The sequence below is a fragment of the Spea bombifrons genome, chromosome 12 (assembly GCF_027358695.1).
Source record: "Spea bombifrons isolate aSpeBom1 chromosome 12, aSpeBom1.2.pri, whole genome shotgun sequence".
Classification (NCBI taxonomy): Eukaryota; Metazoa; Chordata; class Amphibia; order Anura; family Pelobatidae; genus Spea; species Spea bombifrons.
In genome coordinates, this window is record NC_071098.1 from 10,333,670 (window position 1) to 10,341,761 (window position 8,092).

The following is an 8,092-nucleotide window of genomic DNA, read 5'->3' on the forward strand; positions in this document are numbered from 1 at the left end:
TTTCTCTGTATAATCACCTGGTGCATAGGAGCCAAGATCTGGGGAGAGGGGGTCATTTGTGTTGTGTGTCTGAGAATTTAGCCAGCCTACAAGTGCAATTTTGAGAGGCTGCAAAGAACCTTAAGAAGTTCTAGAATAGAGCCTTAATAGTTATAATCATATATTGAATCTGCTATGATTCACAGAGCCCACATAAACTTGGTATTACACTTAACAGACAAACCGTTTTAAAACACAGCCAACATAAGAGTTCAGACTCCATAGATATTACTGATAAGCCCTCTGTCTACGGTCTACTAGCAATAGATTCGAGACTCTGATGCTGTAATATTGTATAGAATAACATTTCAGAACAGAGGCACACAAATTTCAGCGATATGTTGCAGTATACACTGAGTGGTACCAGGACTAGGGGGGGGCACAAGATCCTGGCGATCCAGCTCCTGTATTGCATTATTGTGTTGGGTAGATGTAATACCGTAGTTTGGCCAGCAGATGGTGCTGACGTTACACTGTAGCAGATCAGCTGTGTGTAATCATTGGAGTGGGAATTTTTGGGGAAAACGCTTGACCAGCTCCTAAAGGAGCTCAGGATCAGCCTTAACCCCTTAATGACAAAGCGCTCAAAATGCATTGTTTTCAATGGGTTTAGGGACCGCCCATTGTCCTTAAGGGGTTAATGGATGCACATCGTTCGGTTATATACAGCCCCGCTTCCCAGTGGCAGTAAACATCCTGTATGCAATTCCTGTTTTATAAAATGTAAACGTTTCCCATTTGTTTCTTAGCTTAAAGTCTTTGTGGCAACAAAAATATTGCCACTGAGCTGCTGGCACTCCCCTAACCTGAAGAGCAAGGCAATGTTTGGAACAGGATTCACGCCGGTAAATGAAGCCACGTTGTACAGAATCCTGCTCCAGGGATAATGTAAAGTTTGGGTACAGGGGAGATGCTTTGTACTGCCATATAACGCGTGCCCCATGGGAGCCGGATATTTCTATGCCCTTTAGTGTGGAAAGGTTCCCTCCTTAATATGCAGGTCCTGTGTTTGAATGGATAGTAAATACATTATAATAAAGATATGGCAAATTTGGGTCAGACATCTGTGAATCCAACATCCTGCTTTCTCATCCATCGCTGTCCGGTCGGTTCACTACAGAGATTTTCATTGTAATGATTTTTACGACAAACTTGATGAATGTGAATCTTTTATTGCTTAATTTGGACATGGTGTTACGGGCTGTAAACCCCCCCCTGTCAATGGTTAATGAAAATATATATTTTTTTAAAAATAGATGCCGCAAATTAACCCAACCCCCCATTCTATAAAAAGGGTTTTGCAGGCAAAATGGGTTTAAAATGAGTGGGTTGTGGGCAGAATTGGGTAAAATGCCTGCTGTATAAGCGTCGGACCATGTGGAGCGGGTAGCCATTTGAGCCTATAACATGCGGTGGTGTTGTGCCCCCAATAAACACATTCCCCTGTGCTCAGCTTTCAAACCCACCGCCTTGTGAAATTAATAGGGATTCTTGCAAATGAAAGGCATCTGTATGCTAAGTGAAGATCTAAAGGCCGGTTTTCTCATTCACAGTTTCAGGTCGAAAGTTTAAATCTCCCGTTTCTTACTTCGTCTCCTCTTGGTCAAATCGTCACTCTGTTTCCGCTTCTCACTTTGTCAGCTCGGGGGGTGAGCGAGGCGGCTGTTTAATGGTCATTTCCTTTTTTATTATTAGCGGTATCTCATGTCATGGTCCTGGTTCCCTGAAACTGTCAACCACATCTCCAAAACAATTCCTGCCTTATCAGCGATCCAATTTGTACGCGTATCGGCCCTCGCGAAACATAACAAGTAGGTCTGATTTTACAAAACAACATATAGCTCCGTGTCTTCCAAAATAAATCTTAATGAATCAACATAAACACCGTATCTCTACAACCAGAAACAGATGACTTGAAATGCCCATCATGGCTTCTTATTGTCTTAATCCCTTTTTATAATGATTATGTACAAATGTAATGCAGTCTGTCTCTGCAGGGATAACCCTTTAAACACCCATGGGTTATCCTTCGTGATATTTGTTGACGCAGATTAGTTGGTCTCCTAGCGCCCCGACTATGATTCTCATCATCCATGCTTTTGCATAGACAGACCACTCCGTCGGTGTTTCACAGGACCGCTGGGGGCTTTTACATTTTCATTTATTTTTGGAGGAAGCTATAGGTTTATTCTGAGTCCCCCAAGGGAGGATCAACCACAGCTATAAAAATAATTAAAACAAATATTGCAGCCATTTATAAATCTATACATTTTAGATAAATCTACTGAATTTTTAGGGATGGCCCGTGTTTGTCACGCTTTGTAACCCAGTTCATTTTTTGGGTGAGGCGGGAGATGCCGGGGTCGGACATGGCTGGGGGGGCATAATCTGTAATTTTCCTCTGAACCCACGACCTGCCTCTCGCCCCATTTCGGAGAGAGGCCGCAAGAACACGCAACATGTGTTCCAAAAGCCGTGTGAGATGCCTCCTGTATTGCTGCCCCGGGATTTTTATTTTATTGCGTGTGATTGCGGGGAGGCAGCGGCCTTATTTTGTTCTTTAATAAGAAGCTTCTGTCGGCGCACCCCTCCCCCGCCTGTCCCCTGCGGTAGGCCTCATTAGAGCGAGGTGCCGTGCCGGGGATTAATCACAGGATGCTGCCGCTGTCTGGGAAGAAAAGGTCCTCAGTGATTTTGCTTTAATTACCAGGCAAGCCCTGTCATTAGCGCAGGCGGCACACGGCATTCCCAGAGGCTACATGACGCAGCCCCGGATCACACACGCTGCGGCAGCCAACCAAACCCCTACCCGACAGCGTGTCCTGCTGCCCGTCCCCTGACCCCCAGCCACCGCCGGCTTAGCCAGTCCGACCGCATCACGCGCTTTCATCTCAGGAAGTCCGTTCCGAATAGGAAAACACTGCGGTATAATGAGTTCTTTCATTTCTTTCTACAGGGGTCTAAGCAACGTTATCCCGCGGAGCCGCAGCGCACGGCTTTATCTGCGGCTACATAAAGGGCGACCCGGCTCTGTTAGTCATCTTTTTGAAAGTGACCACATCTTGGCGATACGATTTCCCAGATTATGTCAGTCCTCCAGGGGGCAAAGCTGCCCGTTGGGTTTGGCTGCCGCCAGCCTTGGATTTTCTTTGGAAAGCACCGGGTAATTGCTGTACAACCCCCCAAAAAATACACGGTTATAATGACCTACCTAATGAGTCACGTCGGGGCACATGTGGCACGTAAATGGCATTAATTAAATCAATTTATCTGTTTCAGAGGACTCTGGGCTGCCGTTTTAGCATCGTTAGGAAAGTATGCTTTTCTTCTTTTTTGACTCAAAACAGTCCATTGTTAAGAGACCGCATGCTTTATTGAAGCTCATTCAGTTTTTTTTAAAGAGGTTTGCCATCATCTGTTTGGGTCCAATAACCGTGACCTAAATGGTCACTTCAGCCATAATTTGCACTTTACCGCATACGATAGCTGAGCGTTGCATGGAAATGTATTGCGGGATTCTGTCTCCCAACCCAACAATTTCCATTACAAGAGATGCCCCCCACCAGCCAGCTCCAACACTGACTTCTGTGAGAGTTACGCTTTAACGGAGACTTCCTTGGCTGAAGAACGGTCAGCGTTTGTTGCTGGGTGGAGGAGTCCAGGAAGGATCTCGATTGATGATTTTGCTCGTCTAAGGGATGGATTGGCTCTATGTTTTGCCATCTGATAAGCTTCGGTTTCCAGGTGGAGCTGGAGAGGGAATGCAGTTTGCCCCGACCCCCCTCTGACATTCATCTTGCCCTATTTATCAGTCAGCTCTGGTTTTATCTCATCTGCCGCCTCTCATCAAGCGGAGGGCCCTGTTGTGGTCGTCTTTCTCCCCATCTAGTCCCTATTGGCTCCATCCCTTCCTCCCCGGTTTCCCTCTGATGAATTTCACAGCGGTTACTCCTGGCTCCGAGAGCCGCCTGTCAGTATTAAAGCTGCATCCTGACTTTGAAATCGGTGAGGTGCGGCCCACGGCTTCAGCCAAAGCTTTGAAACTTACAAAGAAAAACGAAGCAAAATAAACAAATCAAGTGGAACTTGCCAAGCCGCCTCCTCGCCAACACCACGCGCGCTTTTTGGCGACATGCAGGGGATATTTAGCAACTGACTGCAAGATCTGCTATAAACAAAGAAAATACTTAATGTGCTTTCGGGTTTCATTTATTGTTGACCAGTTCAGAGTTTGCTAACCAAAAGGTCATATTGTCAGGTTCATTTTCCAGACACCTGGCAGGTAACGTACCTGTTCCCTTTGCAGTTGGGCCTGGCGGCAAGCAGTGGCATGTAGCACAACCCATGAGCAATCTTCGGGCCGGGCCGGTAAATTATAGGAAGAACTTCATTTAGACTAATTTGCCAACTGATTGTAGCATTGTTGTTATACGGGTGCGGAGCTATAATGTTTTCCGCAATAGATTGAGTCCTGCGTGGGCATCGTGATCACGCTAACACACCAGTGCTCAGAAATTCCCGTAACCCCCAACGATTGTCGCGTTTCCTTGTCACCGAAGCCGTGTGACCGTTTAATTGTCTCCGGCTCCCGGTTCCTGTTTGTTGAGCAGCCGCTTGGCATCGTACGTCGGCACAGAAATCAGGCTTTGGCTGCGGCCCAAACGAGGTAATTTGCTGTCTTTCTAAATTATCCCTCATGCTAGAAGATTCACTTCTCAACTAAAATTGCAGGTTGTACGTCTGACTTGTTGATGCCGCTATAAAAAGCACATGCAAGGGAGGCCGGTGTCAAAAACACGCACGGTTCTTAGTTCTGCTTCTTGGTGAAGCTTCAGCACCAGACTGGCTGAGAGTATAATGTCTGAAGATGCCACGTACGGCAGGGGAAGAAGCTGTCTAAGTTTGGGACTTATAGTCCAACTGCAGTTTGGCTACACGTTTCCTGAGAGTAATGGGAGCTGGAGGCAATGGGAAGGATGTAGGTTGCTTTATCTTTTGGGTATGTAGGTGACCAAGATGCCCATTGGCACATAGTGTGATATCCGCACCGCTTACATCAGGCGCACCCAGGGTGACCGGTTTTAAAGCCAATCTGTCTGCGTTCGGAAGATGCCAGGCGCTGCAGTGGGAGGTTGGAGTTTGTGCAGAAATTGTGACGATTGTTAAAATTTGCACTGGCTCTTTAAGGCCAGCAACCGGTAAAATGATGTACACATGGCCGCCTGCTGGGTATACATGGCTGTACGCTAGGCACCACTGCGGCCGTGGTGATACGTTAAAGGATCTGCCCATGAACAGCAACATAGATGCAGCGAGGGCACCGCATTGGGCAGAGCTCTGCTGAACAAGTGCCCAGAAAGGGTGTGGGAGACGCCACTGGGCAGCCTGACAGGCAATTGCGCAGTTTGCCCCATGGCTACCCTGGACCTGCTCTGTAGGTGACAAAACAATACTTCAACATCTCATGGCAGAGGTAAGGTAACTTATCTTTTATTTATATAGTGCCAACAATTTCCGCAGCACTTCTTACAGCCGTTACATTGAAAGAGTCTGACGAGCCGATACATTAGATAAAGAGGACCCGACTCGCAATCTAGAGAATCTAATTCCTCCCTTCCATTGGCTACTGCAAAATGCAATAACGCTGGAGGTTATATATAATAGAGCAGTTCCGGTGCAAAGTGTTAAATAAATAACAATCAGGAAAAAAAATTCCATTGGTTGCTATGGTGACCTCACCTCTCTTACCACTTTCCACAATAATTGTTTTTTATACATAAACTCCGCGAGCACAAAGATGCCGCTAAGCCTTCAGTATGGCGCAGCGCGTTATGAATGAACAGCATTTCTAAATTGTAAGCCTGTTTGCCAAGGGCCACCCTCATCTTTTGTTTCTGTAAGCCCAAATGTTTGTATGATGTGCCATTTCTTATGTTCTCTTTACCCATTATACCGTGCTGCCGAATATGATGGTGCTACAGAAATCAATAAATAATCATTTTGGTCCGGAAACGGCCCGCAGGGCATCCGTTTGCCGACTGCACAATCGGTTTATTTGCCGCTATAACGCAAGCGGGGGGAAAGCACCGGTTATCGGTGCTGCTTCTGCTCGCAGTTTAGTTTCCGTTTTATGATGTGGAATTTGTGACATTTTATATTGTTGCGCAGAAAGAACACAATCTCGGTTATTTTTAGCATTTCTCCATCCCCTGCTGCCTGTAAATACCCCGCTGCAGAGCTACTGGCACAGGACATCCGCAGCCCTGAGGGGGTTTTTGCGTTAATCTCTGTGCTAATTAAATCCGACGGAACCCCCCCCCCTTCTCCCTCCCTGTGCCGCTGCTAAACGCCTCCTCCCCGCCGGCGCTCTCCCCAGAGACCCCCCCCGTCAGCCGCTCTGCGATGTGCCAGGAGGCAGCCATCAGGGGCAGCTCTGAGCAGGAGCTGCCAGTGACAGGCACCATCTGTCAGTGTCAGGACAGTCTGCAGATGGAAGGCAGGGGAGCCAAGGGAAACCTGTGCCCTCGGCACATCAGAGAGTGGGGAGAGGCCCAACACTGAGAGGAGGAACAGGGAGGAGAAGAGCAAAATCCCTCCAGAAAGCAGGGAGGCAGAGAGATGGAGGGAGACGGGGCCCGTAGCACCGATTCGCACCGCGTGCCACATAACAACAATAGGACCATGAAAAGAAATAACCTCTTAGCATAGGTGGCAATAAACCGGGGGCATTTTAATCACACACCTTTATTTAAATGGGAAGATGACATTAAAGCGTTAAACTACATAAATGAAGCAAAATAAATAAATAAATCCAGGACCGCATGCAAGGATTATAAGTGACAACACGATATTAACCCCAATTATAGATCTGCGAGATACGACTCGAAAATCCCACCGAATCAATGTTTCACTTCCATAATTATTGCAATGACTCGTCTCCCCCATTTATTTTTAATCCCTTACGCACAATGTTTATTAATCTTCTATTATATATTGCAAAATAAGGAGCGCTTACAAAAATAAAAATAAAAAAAAAATTGGTTTTTCTGTTTTTTTTTGGGGTTTTTTTGTAGGGTCCGGAAATACACATTAAATGTATGGATAATTAATCTCTCTATTCAGGTAAAAAAAGCTTTGTATCCCACCAAGAATCAGGTGAAACGTGGTCAATGCAGAGAGAGCAAGACAAAGAGAAATAAAAATACAAACAGAAAACGATTCAAATCGACCGTTAAGGCAAACGACCAATAAACAACAAGTGTTCATGCAAACAACCAATGAGCTGTGGGGGTGAAAACACACCGTCCACCAATAAGGCAGGCGATGTATCTTCATGGTGACCAGTGAGTTGACCCGCTCGTACCCTATCATCTGTGTTGCTGCCAAAGACCGCGACGTATACTCATTAACGGAAAAGGGACATGGCACAGAAACAACACCGAGCTCCACGATTTGCACGATAAGTAGGACAGGAGACATTGTGCTCTTGCCTGTAATTTCTGCATGGCAGCAACACGCTTTGTGGCAGATGATTCATAAAACCCTAGCAGCGCATGCGTACAACACAAATACCTCTCTAAATAAATAAAACTTTAATATATTACATTATTAGAAATCCCAAAAACAATGTGATAATGCCCGCGGCATTAAGTGTGACATACCTAATTTTGTTGTATACATCCAAACAAGAACAGCAGGATGGTTACTGTAGAAAATAAAAGCGGCTTAGGCAGTAGGTTTTGTACATGTTTTGAAAACGGTCATAAAAAGTTCACCGATTTGGAGAAGTGGCAAGTGGAGTTCCTTTGGGTTCTGTGCTGGGCCCGGGGTTATTTAACGTCTTTATTACGTACGTTGCAGGCGTTATTGAAAGTGAAGAGTTGGTGTTTGCAGGCGACACCAAATTAGGTAAGGTAATAGAGCCTTAACTAGTTGTTACTCCTCTGTAAGGATATTCGGTCAAAGGATAGGACGAACATAAGAGATTTAACGTTAACAAATGCAAGGTTATGCATTTTGGCAAAATAATTAATACTAGAATATAAAAAGTATA